The sequence below is a fragment of the Artemia franciscana genome, chromosome 3 (genome assembly GCF_032884065.1).
Source record: "Artemia franciscana chromosome 3, ASM3288406v1, whole genome shotgun sequence".
Lineage (NCBI taxonomy): Eukaryota > Metazoa > Arthropoda > Branchiopoda > Anostraca > Artemiidae > Artemia > Artemia franciscana.
This window is the reverse complement of record NC_088865.1, coordinates 54,806,426-54,823,601: the sequence shown is the minus strand read 5'-3', so window position 1 is coordinate 54,823,601 and position 17,176 is coordinate 54,806,426. Positions and strand designations below refer to the sequence as shown.

The following is a 17,176-nucleotide window of genomic DNA, read 5'->3' as shown; positions in this document are numbered from 1 at the left end:
GTTTAAGATTCCCCTCAACGTCTGCTCAAAATCCGCGCTTCAAATTCCTCAGCCTTGGTAGTAATCACTACAAAGCATTATTTATAGCGATAGTAGCGAAAGCAATATTAGTAGTGCTTGTGTAGTAGAAGTAGTAATAGCAGTGGTAGTAAAAGTAGTAGTAGTAAGAGTAGAAGTAGTAGTAGTAGAAGCGTGTAAATATTGCCTTTTAGTCAGTTTATCTTCCCCATTTAGCATTCTCTGAAAGGTCCAACTTAATACCCTAATCTGTTACTGAGATAAACCCTTTCGGCAATCTGCATGCAAATAGTGTCTTTTGAAAGAGTTCAATTTTCCCCACTATATTCACTCAAATGCTCACTTATGATATTGTGTTCTGCTACCTAAAATATCGCTTGTATGCCCATTTAAAAACCTACATCATGCAGTGCATTCTTGAATTGAAACTCTCCCTAAACGTCTCCTAAGAGTTTCACCTTAAAAGCCTTAGTGTCATTAGTTACATAAGTCGAAATAGTTGTATTAATTATGTATAAATAATCCTTCTGGTTGGTCCAAATCCGTCACAACACACACTAGTAGGTCGAGCTTAATAATGTAAGCTGTACCTAAGATATTGCTGTTATACTTGTATGCCCATAGTGTGATTTGATTTAGTCCAGTATAGCTTCAATGTTTCCCAATGTGTTCACCTTAATATCTTTAGCTTTAAACCAGTACTAGCAGTCCCACTAATAATAGTAGTGGCATTAGTAGCAGTAGTAGCAGTAGCAGCAGTAGATTAATAGTAGTAGCCTTAGCTTTAGTGGCAGTAGCAGTCATCGCAGGAATAGCAGGAGTAGCAATAGTAGTAGTAGCAGCAGCAGTAGGAGCATGAGTAAAAGCAGCTAGGATGCAAATATTGTTCTTTGGTTTATTCAACATCCCCAACAACAAGCCCTTTTAGATTTAATTTCACGCAACAAAGCGTTCGTAAGATATTGCTGATAAACTCTATTAACAGCCTAAGTAATGATGGTGTGTTGTGATTCAGTTCAATTCCCCCTCAATAATCCCTACAGATTTCACCTTCACACCCTTTGGCATAGTTATTTAAGGTAGTCACAGTAGTAGTAGTAGTTGCAAAACTAGTAATAGCAGCAGCAACAGTACTAGTATTAGTTGCAGCAGCAGTATTAATATATTGACTTTTGGTCACTTGAACATTTCCTTCATTCAATTAGGCGTTGATATGCATTTTTATCTTAATACCAATACCCTTACAAGCAGTTGTAATAGAAAAAGTAGTGTGATTGGTGGTATTCGTGGTAGTGGTAGCAATAGCAGTAGTAGTAGTAATGGTAGTAGGAGTAGTAGTGGTAGTAGTAAAAGTAGAAATGGTAGTAGTATTAGAAGCAGCATGCACGTATTAGCTTTACAGTGTTTTCTGGTGTAAATGTCTGTAAGGACAAAAGCAATTAAATCTTCGTTTAATACCTTATAAAACGTATCTACAGCATTATTCGTATCCTTCTCTTTAACAAATGCATTACCTAAGATTTGATTTGAACCTTATTGCTTTTGTTGGTGAATAATTTCTTTTGTTTTACAGAATAGGAAGCAACCCCTAGTTAGCTACCATTTCAACTTTTAAGTCGGACATTATTGTTTCTGTAGTTTGAAGATTCTTCCATATCCAAAAATGTGGCCTGACATGAGTGGGGTACAAAGGAATTGTCAATAAGTAAAATGTCAGTAAGTGGAAATGTCAATATGTCAATAAGTAACCCTCAGAGCAAGGGTTGTAAGTTATGTCATGGGGGCATACAAGGTAAATACAGAAAGGGTGATCGTTTAAACTTCGAAGGGGCTCATTGTAATATTGATCAGAAGTTCTAGTGTCCTTTTTAAGATTCAGAGTGACCAGAGTGTGAAAATATTTTTTTGAGGATGACAATCCCCCAAAGCCATCAGGGCAAGGGTTGTAAGTTATGCCATGAGGGCATATAAGGTATATATAGAAAGGATGATCGCACGAACTTCGGAGGGAGCTCAATAAATTGGTAATCATAACTTCTTGTGCCATTTTAAGATTCGAAGTGATCGGAAGAGGGATACCCCCTCCCCCACATCCTGTATTTTTGTGAAATGCATTTAGTCATAATTTTAAGATAGCCATTTGTTGTTGTAAAAACTTCGAAAACAGTTCATTCGATTGGAAAAGAGCCAGTGCCCTTTTCAATAGTCAAAATTGATTTTAGGACTCCAAACCCCCCTACAACGCCTACCATTTCCCCAAAACTGCCTAATCAAAATTTTGAAATAGCCATTTTGTTCAACGAAATTGGAGGGTTTGGAAATTATGCCTTTGAGGATGACATCCCCCCGACGTCCTAAGGGCGAGGGTTTTAAGCTATGCCCTGGTAGCATATAAGGGTACATATATAAAAGGTGATCGGATAAACTTTGGAGGGGGCTTATTGGGCTGGTAATCAGAACTTCCATTACATTTTTAAGACTCAGAGTGAATGGACGCTGGATATCCCCCCCTCCACACTTCGTACTTTCTCGAAATGCATCTGATAGAAATTTTGAGATGGCCATTTGTTGACGTAAAAACTTTGAAAACAGCTCATTCAATTGGAAACACTGCCATTTAATAGTAGGGAAGGATTGGAGGGCAAATAGCCCCCCTCCCAAGCCCAAAATTTTCCCAGACACATCCAATCAAAATCTTTAGATAGCTATTTTCTTCAAAGTAATTGAAAAGTGTGGATATTATGTTTTTGAGGAAGAGAACTCCCCCCCCCCCCACAGACCTCAGGGCAAGGGTTGTAAGCTATCCCATGGGGGCATATAAGGTATAAATAGAAAGAATGATTGTACAAACTTCGGAGGGGGCTCCTTGGATTGGAAATCAGAACTTCTTGTCCCCTTTTTAAGATTCAGAATGATCAGAGAGTGGTTACCTCTCCCCCAAACCACGAAATTTTCCGAAATGCATCTGATACAAATTTTGAGATGGCCACTTGTTGTCGTAGGAACTTCAAAAACAGCTCACTTGATTGGAGATTGAAAGGACCAGTGCCATTTGTATAGTCAAAGTAATTGTAGGGCAAAAAAAGGCCCTCTCACGCCCATCATTTCCCCAATCCCATCTAAAAATGTTTAAGTAGCCATTTATATATATATATATATATTATATATATATATATATATATATATATATATATATATATATATATATATATATATATATATATATATATATATATATATATATATATATAAATATAGAAAGGGTGATCGTATAAACTTGGAGGGGGCACACTGGATTGGTAATCAGAAGTTCTAGTGTCTTTTGTAAGATTCAGAGTGACCGTAGGGTTTTAACCCACCCACCCCTACACACATATCATATTTATTTAAAATGTATCTGTAAGAAATTTCTTGATGGCCAATTGCTTTCGTACAAACTTTGAAAAAGGCCCATTAAATTGAAAATCAAAAGTACTAGTGCCCTCTTTATTAATCAGAATTGATAGGAGGGCAAAAATCTCCCCATGCCCATCAATGCCCAAAACATATCTAATTAATATTTTGTGATAGCGATTTTTTTCTGGGAAGTTGAAGGTTCTGGAAATTATGTCTTTGATAACCCCAATGCCTTCTCAAGACCAAAACACAATTTGCGCTTTACTGAAAACACAATACGTTTGGCATGTTTTCGCCTTTCTTATTTTCATAAATAAGAAATTATCAAATTTGTTTGTTTGTTTTCAGTAAAGCGCATATTGTGTTCTGGTCTTGAGAAGGCATGGGGGTTTTCAGACTTACTCATGTTAATTTTTACTGGTTTAGGTTTGACTCGGCTATGTATTGTAATTTCTGTTCGTTTTGAGTTTCATTTATTTATTGTTAGTTGTTCGAAATAGTTTTATTTAGTAGTAGTAGTAGTAGAACAATTTTATTAGAAATAAACATTTCTTAATCAATAGAACAACATAAGCGAAGCTTGCAAGGCTGTGCTAAATTCAAGGAAAATAAAGAGAGAATATGAAAAATGAGAAAATATGGAGAATGAGACCATATACCGAAATCAACAACAATAAAAAAGAAACATAAGCAATACATTACCTTGCGTGACCCCAGGAAAACAAAATATTACTTACAAAAAATACATAAATATTACAAATGAATAACCTATGGAAAATTTATTTTAGTTAATCTGTTTCAAAAGTATACCTCCCGAGCAACTCCACACGTAAATCAGACTTAAACTGGCCAAAGCTACCTATTTCCTTGATATCTATACTCAATTTATTCCAAAATTTTGAAGGTCTGTAAATAAGTGAAAAAGAAGCCCTACTTGAAACTAATCGAGGAACCTCAGTATTACCTCGTCTCCGAGTAACGTGGTGGTGAACATCAGACCTCTCACAAAATATTCCTGTAAAACAATCAGGAAGGCTTTCACTGTAATACTTATGCATAAATAATCAACGTATAAAAATCACGTAATCCAACTGCATGCATTATAAATTCTTGGAAGATTATTTGACTTAATTTTGCTCATTCTTGGCTTAATAGAGCTCTTTACTTTTCTTGGAAAAACTTGTCTCCTGGAAAAAGTTTTTGAAATTAATAAATAAACAAGAAGTATCAAATACTCGAGTTGAGTTTTATAGTTGGGTTTTATTGGGTTTTATAAATCACGTAATCCAGCTGCATGCATTATAAATTCTTGGAAGATTATTTTACTTAATTTTGCTCATTCTTGGCTTAATAGAGCTCTTTACTTTTCTTGGAAAAACTTGTCTCTTGGAAAAAGTTTTTGAAATTAATAAATAAACAAGAAGTATCAAATACTCGAGTTGGAATGAGAATCATTGGTTTTATAGCATATTAAATATAAAAAAAAAACTAGTTTTTTTTTTAACTGAAAGTAATGAGCGACATTAAAACTTAGAACCAACAGAAATTACTCCGTATATGAAAGGGGTTGTCCCCTCCGCAATCCCTCGCTCTTTACGCTAAAGCTTTTAATTGTTTTAAAAAGCAGATTTGTGGAAAAGAGTCAAACTTTAGCGTAAAGAGCGAGGGATTGCGGAGGGGACAACCCATTTCATATACGGAGTAATTTCTGTTCGTTTTAAGTTTTAATGTCGCTCCTTACTTTCAGTTAAAAAAACTAGTTTTCTTATTTAATTTTTGAATGTTTTTGAATTAATGTATGTTTGATTTTGGTTCTCCGCACATAAATTATTAAAATGAAATTTGTATATTAATTCTTTTTTTGGCTAAATGGCTTTCTCTTAGTTTTGATCAGACGATTTTGAGAAATAAGGGGTGGGGAAGGAGGCCTAGTTGCCCTCCAATTATTCGGTTACTTAAAAAGGCAGATAGAACTTTTAATTTTTAACGAACGTTTTAAAATATATTAATTAAAAATATATTAGTTAAAAATATACGTAACTTAAGAATTAACTTACGTAACAAACTTTTATATTCTTATATTTTTATTACGTATAGGAGGGGGTTTGTACCTTCATTAATACCTCGCTCTTTAGACTAAATCGTAAGTTTTGTCCCAATTCTTTAACAAGAATAAATAGTTGAAATTACTAAAAATACTTAAGCATAAAGAGCGAGGTATTTATCTCCTCCTAAATACCTCGCTCTTTATGCTAAAGTATTTTTAGAACCACTCATATGCGTAACAATCTCTGTTCGGTTTAAGTTTCAATGCTACAATGCTACTCCTTACTTTCAATTGAAAAAACTTTTCATGTTTATTTTTTCATTGTTTTTTTATAGTAATGCTAAGGAAAATCCTGGCGCAGGAAAATCCTGCGCCCTTTTCATTGAATTTTTCTTCCCCCATGACATATTCCTCCAAGAAAAGATCCTCCCACATGGTCTTCTCCCCTCAACCCCACCCCCCAAACCAAAAAAAATCCCCCTGAAACGTCTGTACACTCCCCAACAACCATTACTATATGTAAACACTGGTCAAAGTTTGTAACTTGCAGCCCCTCTCCCGAGGACTGTGGGGGAGTAAGTCATTCCCAAAGACATAGTTATCATGGTTTTCGACCACGTGGAACAAAATAGCTATCTCAAAATTTTGATCCGTTGACTTTGGGAAAAAATGAGCGTGGGAGGGGGCCTAGGTGCCCTCCGATTTTTTTGGTCAGTTAAAAAGGGCGCTAGAACTTTTCATTTCCGTTAGAATGAGCTCTCTTGCAACATTCTAGGACCACTTGGTCCATACGATGACAACTGGGAAAAAAAAAAAAAAAACAAACAAACAAATAAACACGCACTTGTGATTTGTCTTCTGACAAAAAATATGAAATTCCACATTTTTGTAGATAGGAGCTTGATTTTAATTTTTGCTATAGGGTTCTCTGATATGCCAAATGCGATGGTGTGATTTTCATCAAGATTCTATGACTTTTAGGGGGTGTTTCCCCCTATTTTCCAAAATAAGGCAAATTTTCTCAGGCTCGTAACTTCTGATGACAAAGTCTAAATTTGATGACTTATAAATTTAGAATCAGCATAAAAATTTGATTCTTTTGATGTATTTTGTAGCATCAAAATTCCGTTTTTTAGGGTTTCGTTTACTATTGAGCCGGGTCGCTCCTTACTACAGTTCGTTACCACGAACTGTTTGATTATAAATTATACCTTAAATATCCAAGACATGCTTGTCAGCTCCTTCCTCTACAGATCTGATACTTTCAATTGATTAAGACAGACGTCACCAAGGATCATAAGCGGCATTTGAGGAATAGACAGTTCATTTAACCTGTATAATTTTTTTTATGAAATCTACCATACTAGATGACAGAGGAAAATAAAGAACCACAATTACCAATTAATCACAACTTAGTATAAAACACTCAATAACATAGCTTTTAAAAACCATTACAGTATTTAGGGATAGGAAATCGTCTTAATTATGCTTTAATACAATTTTTTTTACCATGAAATATTTATTTAACCAATACCGTATTTATTGTGTTATTTTTACATGAAAACAAGCTTGGTGCCTATCAAAATTAACTTCACTTGGAAAATGTTTATCCACGAAAGCTCCACATACACCGAGGATATTTGTATTTGATTCAAGAAGAATATTTACCATTGTTTCCTGTTCACTCCTTCATCTGCGATACTCCAAAAATGATATAATTCGTAGATTAGGACTTTTAGAGGATTACATAAAAAAACTAGTTTTTTTAACTGAAAGTAAGGAGCGACATTAAAACTTAAAACGAAAAGAAATTACTCCGTATGTGAAATGGGTTGTCCCGTCCACAATCCCTCGCTCTTTACGCTAAAGCTTTTAATTGTTTTAAAAAGCAGAATTGTGGCAAAGAGTCAAACTTTAGCGTAAAGAGCGAGGGATTGCGGAGGGGACAACCCATTTCATATACGGAGTAATTTCTGTTCGTTTTAAGTTTTAATGTCGCTCCATGTTTGATTTCGGCTCTCCACACATCAATTATTAAAATGAAATTTGCATATTAATTCCTTTTTTGGCTAAACGGCTTTCTCTTAGTTTTGATGAGACGATTTTGAGAAATAAGGGATGGGGAAGGAGGCCTAGTTGCCGTGCAATTTTTCGGTTATATAAAAAGGTAACTATAAATTTTAATTTTTATCGAATTTTTTCATTAGTAAAAAATATACGTAACTTAAGAATTAACTTGCGCAACAAACTTTTATATTCTTTAATTTTTATTATGTATATGAGGGGGTTTGTACCCTCGTTAATACCTCGTTCTTTACACTAAATCGTAAGTTTTGTCCCAATTCTTTAAGAATAACCCCTGAATCAGAAAGGCCGTAGAATAAATAGTTGAAATTACTAAAAATACTATAGCATGAAGAGCGAGGTATGTATCTCCTCCTAAATACCTCACTCTATATGCTAAAGCATTTTTAGAACCCATCATATGCGTAATAATCTCTGTTCGTTTTAAGTTTCAATGCTACTCTTTACTTTCAATTGAAAAAACTTTTCCATGTTTATTTTTTCATTTTTTTTTTATAGTAATTTTAGAAAATCCTGCGCCCTTTTCATTGAATTTCTGTTCCCCCATGACATATTTCTCCAAGGAAAGATCCTCCCACAAAGCATCCTCCCCTCAAACCCACCCCCAAAACCAAAAAAAAATCCCCTGAAAACGACCGTACACTTCCCAATATTCATTATTATATGTAAACACCGGTCGAAGTATGTAACTTGCAGCCCGTCCCCCAGAGACTTTGAGAGAGTAAGTCATTCCCAAAGACATAGTTATTATGGTTTTTGGCTATGCGGAACAAATGGCTATCTCAAAATTTTGATCTGTTGACTTTGAAGAAAAAATGAGCGTGGGAGGGGGCCTAGGTGCCCTCCAATTTTTTGGTCACTTAAAAAGAAACTAGAAGTTTTCATTTTCGTTAGAATGAGCCCTCTTGCGACATTCTAGGACCACTTGGTCGATACGTTGACCCCTGGGGAAAAAAAAAGGAAAAAAAAAAATAAACACGCACCCGTGATTCGTCTTCCGGCAAAAAATACGAAATTCCACATTTTTGTAGATAAGAGCTTGAAAATTTTGCTATAGGGTTCTCTGATACGCCCAATGCGATGGTGTGATTTAGGATTCTGTGACTTTTAGGGGGTGTTTTCCCCTATTTTCTAAAATAAGGCAAATTTTTCAGGCTCGTAACTTTTGATGACAAAGACTAAAGTTGATGAAACTTATATATTTAAAATCAGCATGAAAATCTGATTCTTTTGAGGTATATTTTAGCATCAACATTCCGTTTTTTAGATTTTCGTTTACTATTGAGCCGGGTCGCTCCTTACTACAGTTCGCTAGCACGAACTGTTTGATATTGATAAGTGTGAGTACCTAGTCTTTAATGAAAAGTCTATGCCCATTTGAAATCCGCGTTCTAACTTCTCCATCCATTGTGTCTCTGATTTGCGGTGGTCAGGCATTCATATTTATTGGAATCTACTAGCTTTTAGGATCAATATTGTACGGCATATTAAAGAAAACTTAAAGCGGGTTATGGTAATATAGTAGCTATTCGCGGTCATTATTATCGAAAAGCGCTTGCATTGCTATACACTAGTTTTTGCGACCATTCAATACTTTTCCTATCTGGTATTTTAACTATCCTGAAAAAAAGACAAGATCTGGCTGAATTGTGTATATTATATTTCCACTATTGTAAGTTTCTGTTTCATTTACCCCGGTCCGTGGGGGAGTAAGTCATCCCCAAAGACATAGTTATTATGGTTTTGACTATGCTGAAAAAATGGCTATATCAAAATTTTGATCTGTTGACTTTGGGAAAAAATGAGCGTGGGACGGGGGCCTAGATGCCTTCCAATTTTTTTGGTCACTTAAAAAGGGCACTAGAACTTTTCATTTCCGTTAGAATGAGCCCTCTTGCGACATTCTAGAACCACTTGGTTGATACGATGACCACTGGGAAAAAACAAAAAAAAACAAAAAAAAGCAAAAAAAAAACAAACAAAAACAAACAAACAAATAAACACACACCCGTGATTTGTCTTCTGGCAAAAAATACAAAATTCCACATTTTTGTAGATAGGAGCTTGAAACTTCTACAGTAGGGTTCTCTGATACGCTGAATCTGATGGTGTCATTTTCGTTAAGATCCTACGACTTTTAGGGGGTGTTTCTCCCTATTATCTTAAATAAGGCAATTTTTCTCAGGCTCGTAACTTTTGATGGGTGAGACCAAACTTGATGAAACTTATATATTTAAAATCAGCATTAAAATGCGATTCTTTTGATGTAGCTATTAATATCAAAATTCAATTTTTTAGAGTTTTGGTTACGATTGAGCCGGATCGCTCCTTACTACAGTTCGTTACCACGAACTGTTTGATAATTTACCAGAGAATGAAAATCTATTTAGTATACAAAAAGAGAACGGAAAATTTAGAATTAATAAAATAAATAGAACTGAGGATTATCACGAAATAAAGGTGCTAGAAAAAAAAAACTATATAAAAGACGACCGTGTCTTTTTTTTTAAATATTATAGTCTAAATAAGGAGAATCCTTTAACTTAATTAACTGTTTTCAAATATTGATCTCATGCCACGGTATCGTTTCCTCCGTCTCTAGGGACAAGAATAAAAAACACAAAAATATACTAACCTTCCCTGTCCCTTTCCCCAACATGACAAGTGCTTTGGATGAAATAATCAATTTCAATTAGTATCTGAAATTTGTTTCGGAACCATTGCTCTTTTTACTATAACTAATACTTGGTTCGGAATAAAAAATAGTTTAATATTTTATAATCTATTTCTCTCTGTCCCCCTTCCATATTTTTTTTTCTAAGATTGACTTCCGGATGGGATTCAGGAAGTGTGGAATCTTATAATACCTCCTTACTTACTCTTTTTCAAGATGCGCATGACTATGAAGTATGTTCCGAGTATTCTGGGCCAAAAGAAACTACTCATAAAATGTAGGAGACGATATGTCAAGCAGTTTTCAAGATAGCCACACGTAGTTCCTTATAAAAGAGCTCCTATTTGTTATACAATATTTCCGTTTGGCAGAAAGTATCAACTTAGACGTTAATAGCATATGTAATTTCTTACTGAAGGAAAGGGAAAAAAACTCCTATCTGCTTATCCCCATAGTTCTTTAATTCATATTTTCAGTATCCAATGCTTTACCCCAATCTTTCCTAAAATTTTCTACTCTATAGAAAAACTTGTCTCAAGGATGTTGCTGACATGTTATTTTGATTATCTGTCAACACATTTTGTCTACATTCCTATTCCTACTAATTACTACATTAATTCAATATTCTGAATAATTACAATAAATACTAGACGGATTGCAGAAAAAAGTGTCCTTTTATTTCCTCTTTGTAAGCATGAAAGAAAGCTAACATGTCTGGTCCCGTTCCACCACTCCAAAAGTTGTAACTCAATCCCTTGTGGTGTTTTCAAGATATTGCTGATGTTTTATTTTGATTGCAAGAGAACTTAAATACTTTACAAACTCAGATTAAATACTATGCCATTGAACTGCACTGTTGTACGTGCCTTCACTAGAATCTCTTACTTTAATTACTGTAGTTCTGGCCAACCGATTTTCTTGCCAATTCATTTAATCTGAATTTGATAACAGGTCTCGCAAAATCATATTCTCAGTGAAAAGACAAAAAGCAATCACTGAGCTACCTTTTTCTTCCAATAAATCAAACAGTTCGTGGTAACGAACTGTAGTAAGGAGCAACCCGGCTCAATAGAAACCAAAACACTAAAAAATGGAATTTTGATGTCAATAGCTACATCAAAAGAATTGCATTTTAATGCTGATTTTAAATATGTAAGTTTCATCAAGTTTAGTCATACGCACCAAAAGTTACGAGCCTGAGAAAATTTGTGTTATTTAAGAAAATAGGGGAAAACACCCCCTAAAAGTCATAGAATATTAACGAAAATTACACCATCAGATTCGTATTAGAGAACCCTACTGTAGAAGTTTCAAGCTCCTATCTACAAAATTGTGGAATTTTGTATTTTTTGCCAGAAGGCAGATCACGGATGCGTGTTTATTTGTTTGTTTTTTTTTTCTTTTTCCCAGGGGTGATCGTATCGACCCAGTTGTCCTAGAATGTTGTGAGAGGGCTCATTCTAACGGAAATGAAAAGTTCTAGTGCCCTTTTTAAGTGACCAAAAAAGTTGGAGGGCACCTAGGCCCCTCCCAAGCTAATTATTTTCCCAAAGTCAACGGATCAAAATTCTGAGATGGCCATTTTATTCAGCGTAATTGAAAAACCTTATAACTATGTCTTTGGGGACGACTTACTCCTCCACAGTCCCCGTGGGAGGGGCTACAAGTTACAAACTTTGACCAGTGCTTACATATAGTAACGGTTATTGGGAAGTGTACAGGTGTTTTCAGGAGGATTTTTTGGTTGATGGGAGGGGTTGAAAAGAGGGGGATATACTAGGGGAATTTTCCATTGAGGAATTTGTCATGGGGGAAGAAAATTTCCATGAAGGGAATACAGGATTTACTAGCATTATTTAAAAAAACAATGAAAAAATAAATATAAAAAATTTTTTCAGCTGGAAGTAAGGAGCAGTATTAAAATTTAAAACGAACAGAAATTATTACCCATATAAGGGGCTCACCTCCTCCTAATACCTCGCTCTTTACGCTAAAGTATTTTTAGTAATGTCAACTATTTATTCTACTGCTTTTGTGATTCAGGGGTCATTCTTAATGAATTGGGCCAAAATTTAAGATTTAGTGTAAAGAGAGAGGTACTGACGAGGGGGCAAACCCTCTCATATGTGTAATAAAAACATGAGAATAAAAAATTCTTTACGTAAGCTAGTTTATAAGTTACGTATATCTTTTACTAATAAAAAGATTCGTAAAAAATTAAAAGTTTTAGTTGCCTTTTTTATTAACCAAAAAATTGGAGGGCAACTAGGCTTCCTCCCCCGCTCTTTTTTCTCAAAATCATTCGATCAAAATTATGAGAAAGCCATTTACCCAAAAAAAATTAAAAAATATGCAAATTTCATTTTAATTATATCTCTACAGAGAGCCAAAATCAAAACATGCATTGATTCAAAACGTTCAGAAATTAAATAAAAAAAACAAGTTTTTTCAACTGAGAGTAAGGAGCGACATTAAAACTTAAAACGAACAGAAATTACTTCGTATATGAAAGGGGCTGCTTCCTCATCAACGCCCCGCTCTTTACGCTAAAGTTTTTTACTGTTATAAAAAGTAGAGTTGAGAGAAAGAGTCAAACTCTTTCTGAATGAGAGAATAGCGTAAAGAGCGGGGCGTTGATGAGGAAGCAGCCCCTTTCGTATACGAAGTAATTTCTGTTCGTTTTAAGTTTTAATGTCGCTCCTTACTTTCAGTTGAAAAAACTTGTTTTTTTTATTTAAAATAAAGAGAAATTGAAGCTTATTAAATACAACAGTAATAATAGTAATTAATCCAAAAAAAGAAAATTGACTATCGCTCAATATTGAGCCGATGCTGAAACAATTATAGAACAAAATCATCGAAATATAAAAACAAATATTCTAGAATGTCAGCCTTTTGATAAGTTTAGCATAATGGGAAAGAACTACCTAAGGTCAAAAGGAAAATAAATTTTGAGTTGACCTGCGTTAAATCTTATTTTGTTACAAATAAGTTACTTGATCAGAAATTTTTCAAACTCTTGATTCCTTAGATATATTTCAGAATCACCCATATGAATGCTACGAGATCAGAACCATCTTTTTGCTTTTTGCTCTAAAGCCCCTGTAAATACCAAGGAATTACATTTTTTTTTACGACAAGTGATGGAATACACCAAGGCCCGATCTACGCTAGACATTTTTTACTTGATATTTATTTTACTGAGTCTTTTGTTTTCACCAATCGCTTTTTAGAGGTGCATAAGATAGTGTTGCAATGTAAACACTGCGTTGCAAAAACACGCTCGGTAAAACAAATGCCGACGGTAACCTCTTCTGTAACTTCAATAAACGAACGGTATTACCAACAATTGTTTATTTTAACATCTTCTCCAAGATAGCGATCCATGAAAATAAATGCAGACTTTCACACTCGGTATTTTTACCGATTGTTGCTCAGAAGTGTATAGGATAATATTGCGACATACACATGGGGTGGTGAAAAAGTGTGTCTGTAGAGAGTATGTCATTAGAAACCAATTGTAAGCCATAACTGAGTTTCTTAACCTAGGAAGGGAAATGGTATTTGAAAAAATTTTAAAAGGGAAAGGCCTATTGGTTTTTAGTATAGCTTCTAGTAAACCGACTTAGCAAAATGTAAGTCATAAAGCTTCAATAAGCCATCCTAGCCGAGTGGATTAGTGCGCTGGATTCAGGATCATTTGTCCGAGTGGGCAAGGGTTCGAATCCTAGGCTGCACAATTGTTTATTTTGGGGCGGGGGACACTGGCGTGACTCTGTAAGCTCAGTCTGAGTCGACCCTGCTCTAAATGGGTACCTGGAGAAAATCTGGGGAGAATAAACAGGAAGGATATGCTAAAGTACTGAATGGTTGACCTCCAACCCCCCATTAAACTTCTTGGCTGAAGGGCCAAGGAACAGAGATCAGCACTGCCGGTAGGGATTGTGAAGTCTTATGCCGTATTCCTTTTGTTACCCTTTTCTAGTAAACTAATCCTCCCCTCAATGCATATATATGTAGTAAATTAACCTGAACATTTAGGAGGGTCCAAGCAATGTATTTTTCAATGTGTAGGAAGGTCGGGATTTTTTTATTTTCAATTATTTTCATTGAAAGTAAACAAGAATTAGTTCAACAAGCAAAGATGGAATAGCTAGTTCTAAAATTGCATTTGCTTAACAGGCAACTGCTTTGAAAATTCAATTTGCTTCCAGATTTACATCAATTATGGAGTTAAATCTGGTATTACTGCAGTAGTGCTTACCAGCCAGTGTGTAACCGCAGCAAGGGCAAAAAGCTTGATAAGATAAACGCTCTGAAAAGACTCCACGTGTCTTTTGGGCCTAAGAGCAAAGTTCAGCTACTTTCGATTGTCGCATTTTGCCAAAGGTTCTCATCAGATCATGAAAGCTCAACTTTTGGCAATTGGTCAGGCCTGGTGATGGCCTTAAAACCAAGGTTCAAGTAAATTCGTTTTATCAGGTTTTATAGTAACGGTCGTGTAATCTTCAAACACTTCCTTATGATAAAATCTGCAAACACTACCTTCCTCACGGTAAACCTTTTGTTTTAAACATTAGAAGTTCCTCATGCATTGTGAATAATTTTCTTTGTGTGTATGTGTGTACTCAACTTGGCACTTTTATTTAAAGAAACACCTATTAACATCTGTAAAAATAAAAACAAAAACTTTACAGTGGCAGCTTTGAAAATTGTATTCACTATGTAATATAACAAAGTTTCGCTGAAGAAATTTTACTTTCAATACTTTTGGCTCATAAGTTTCAATCTATTCAGTGCGTCCACTATCCCCAAATTTCTGAAGATTTCCCCAAAAATCTCGCAAAAATGGGGTGGTAAAAAAGCTTTTGTTGAAATATGTTGTACATTGTTGCGACGTTTTGATAAAAATTGCGGAGAGATTGTTTCACAACTGGTTTAAACAGTATTTTATAGAAAAATTCAATTCAAACTAATTTTCTTTTTAAAATAATTGTGTTTCAAAGAGTAGGCCTACATATTTATGCTTTAAATTAATTTATAATTTTCTTAAGCTTTAAAATCACACCAGGAAGAATAATTTATTCTCTTTAACAAGCAAATTTCGGTTTTTGCACAAATATACACGAAAGAAACTCAAATACTTCTAGTCTTACATCTAACGATAGTGTTCACACTGTATTTGACTTGCAGAATTCAATTGCAAAATTCTTGCAAACAAATTTTGATTGGCTAAGATCTAGCTGTTGAGAGAATATAAATATTTACCCCTGTCTTCCATTTGATGTTGTTGTTTATTTGACTTTTGAGCGAATCAACCCTTCGTATACGTGTGATCCTCTTTTAAAACTTTGGGTTATGAAGCCAAGTCACTTTGAAAAACACACAAATAAAATTTTGGCACAGGCTTCATCAACACTTAAGATATCTTGGGACAGTACTAGGACGTTGTACACAGTGTTCTTGCTAAAATCACTTGCACTATTATGTATATCACATCTTATTTCTGCTAATAATACTTAAAATATCTGTGAAAAGAAACATACTCTGATTTAAATAAGGCGAAAGTACCAGGAAAAATATATAGATCAAAAGGTCAATACAATAAAAATAGAAGTTAATGCAGTCACTACAATTAAAACATCTTTAAAAGGAAACCTAAATACGAAATAGAAATTTTAATACAATGAGTGTAAAAGCCAATACATAATAGCTAAGAAAAGGAAAAAAGAAAAAAAAATCAGAGAAAGTTATGCAAATTACAACTCTTTATATATTTAGTCAACAACAACATAGTCTTCCTATGGACCCACTTAAGGGACTTAGCCTGACCTAGGATTGCTCTCATTGTAAAGCACCAAATTACTTTATAATTTGGTTTTTAAACAAATTTCTTTGTACTTCATATTTTGCGCACATCATGAGAATTTCCATTTAGTTATTTCATTTGCCTCTACCACTATGCTTACTTCCTATTATAATTAGTAATTTCTGAATTAAAAGGCTAGATGGCAGATAATGTGGATCCTTCAAAGTTTTGATTATTCTCTACCATATCTTTAACATAGCTATATTTGTTTGGTACGTATGATCATTATTTTTAGGTATAATATAAGGCAAAATGCAATTAAAGTAAGTGATAGTAAGAAGAAAACATAATATGCAAACTAGCCATGAATGGCAAAATATTGTTTTTTGACATGGAATTATTTTTGTTTGTATTTTAGAATGTAATTACGATATGTTGTTTCTCTCTTCTTTTTTTCCTTTTTTTTCAATGTACTCCATCGCTTCATTATTTTGTATAATGGGTTATAAATAAATACATACATACATACAATATTTGAGAAGAATCAAATTTACTACCCGATCCTAGGGCTCCATTAATCAGGGTCATGTAATTAATTTTTTTTACATTTCAACAATAAAATCTTTTGGCTATTCCATGTATAAAATTTGTTTAAAACTCGATTTTCGATGTAAGTTTCGTTGAATATTATTTCCAAAAACTGTTTAAAAACATTTCTGTACCTAAGCAAAAAAGTAAAAAAACTGATAAGCAAAATGTGCAACAATCTAGTAGATGTTTCCTTATTGGATTAAATAAAAAAAAACAAGTTTTTTTTTAATGAAAGTAAGGAGCAACATTAAAATTTAAACGAACAGAAATTACTCCGTGTATGAAAGGGGCTTTTCCTCCGCAAACTCTCGCTCTTTACGCAAAAGTTTGACTCTTTCTCACATCTCTACTTTTTAAAACAATAAAAAAACTTTAGTGTAAAGAGCGAGAGGTTGTGGAGGAAAGGTTCCTTTCATATACAGAGTAATTTCTGTTCGTTTTAAGTTTTAATGTTGCTTCTTACTTTCATTTTAAAAAAACTTGTTATTTTTTTATTTAATTTCTGGACATTTTTGAATTAATGCATGTTTTGATCTTGGCTTTCCGCACATTAATA

The 17,176-nt window shown here is 34.2% G+C and overlaps 1 long non-coding RNA gene across 1 annotated transcript; it reads left to right on the top strand.

Moving 5' to 3' along the window:
• Positions 1-1,597: 1,597 nt before the first annotated feature.
• Positions 1,598-16,892, top strand: LOC136024665 (uncharacterized). The gene is made up of 2 exons (XR_010616882.1): positions 1,598-1,734; positions 16,325-16,892. It is a non-coding gene; the product is annotated as an uncharacterized LOC136024665 (long non-coding RNA).
• The last annotated feature ends 284 nt before the right edge of the window (positions 16,893-17,176 follow it).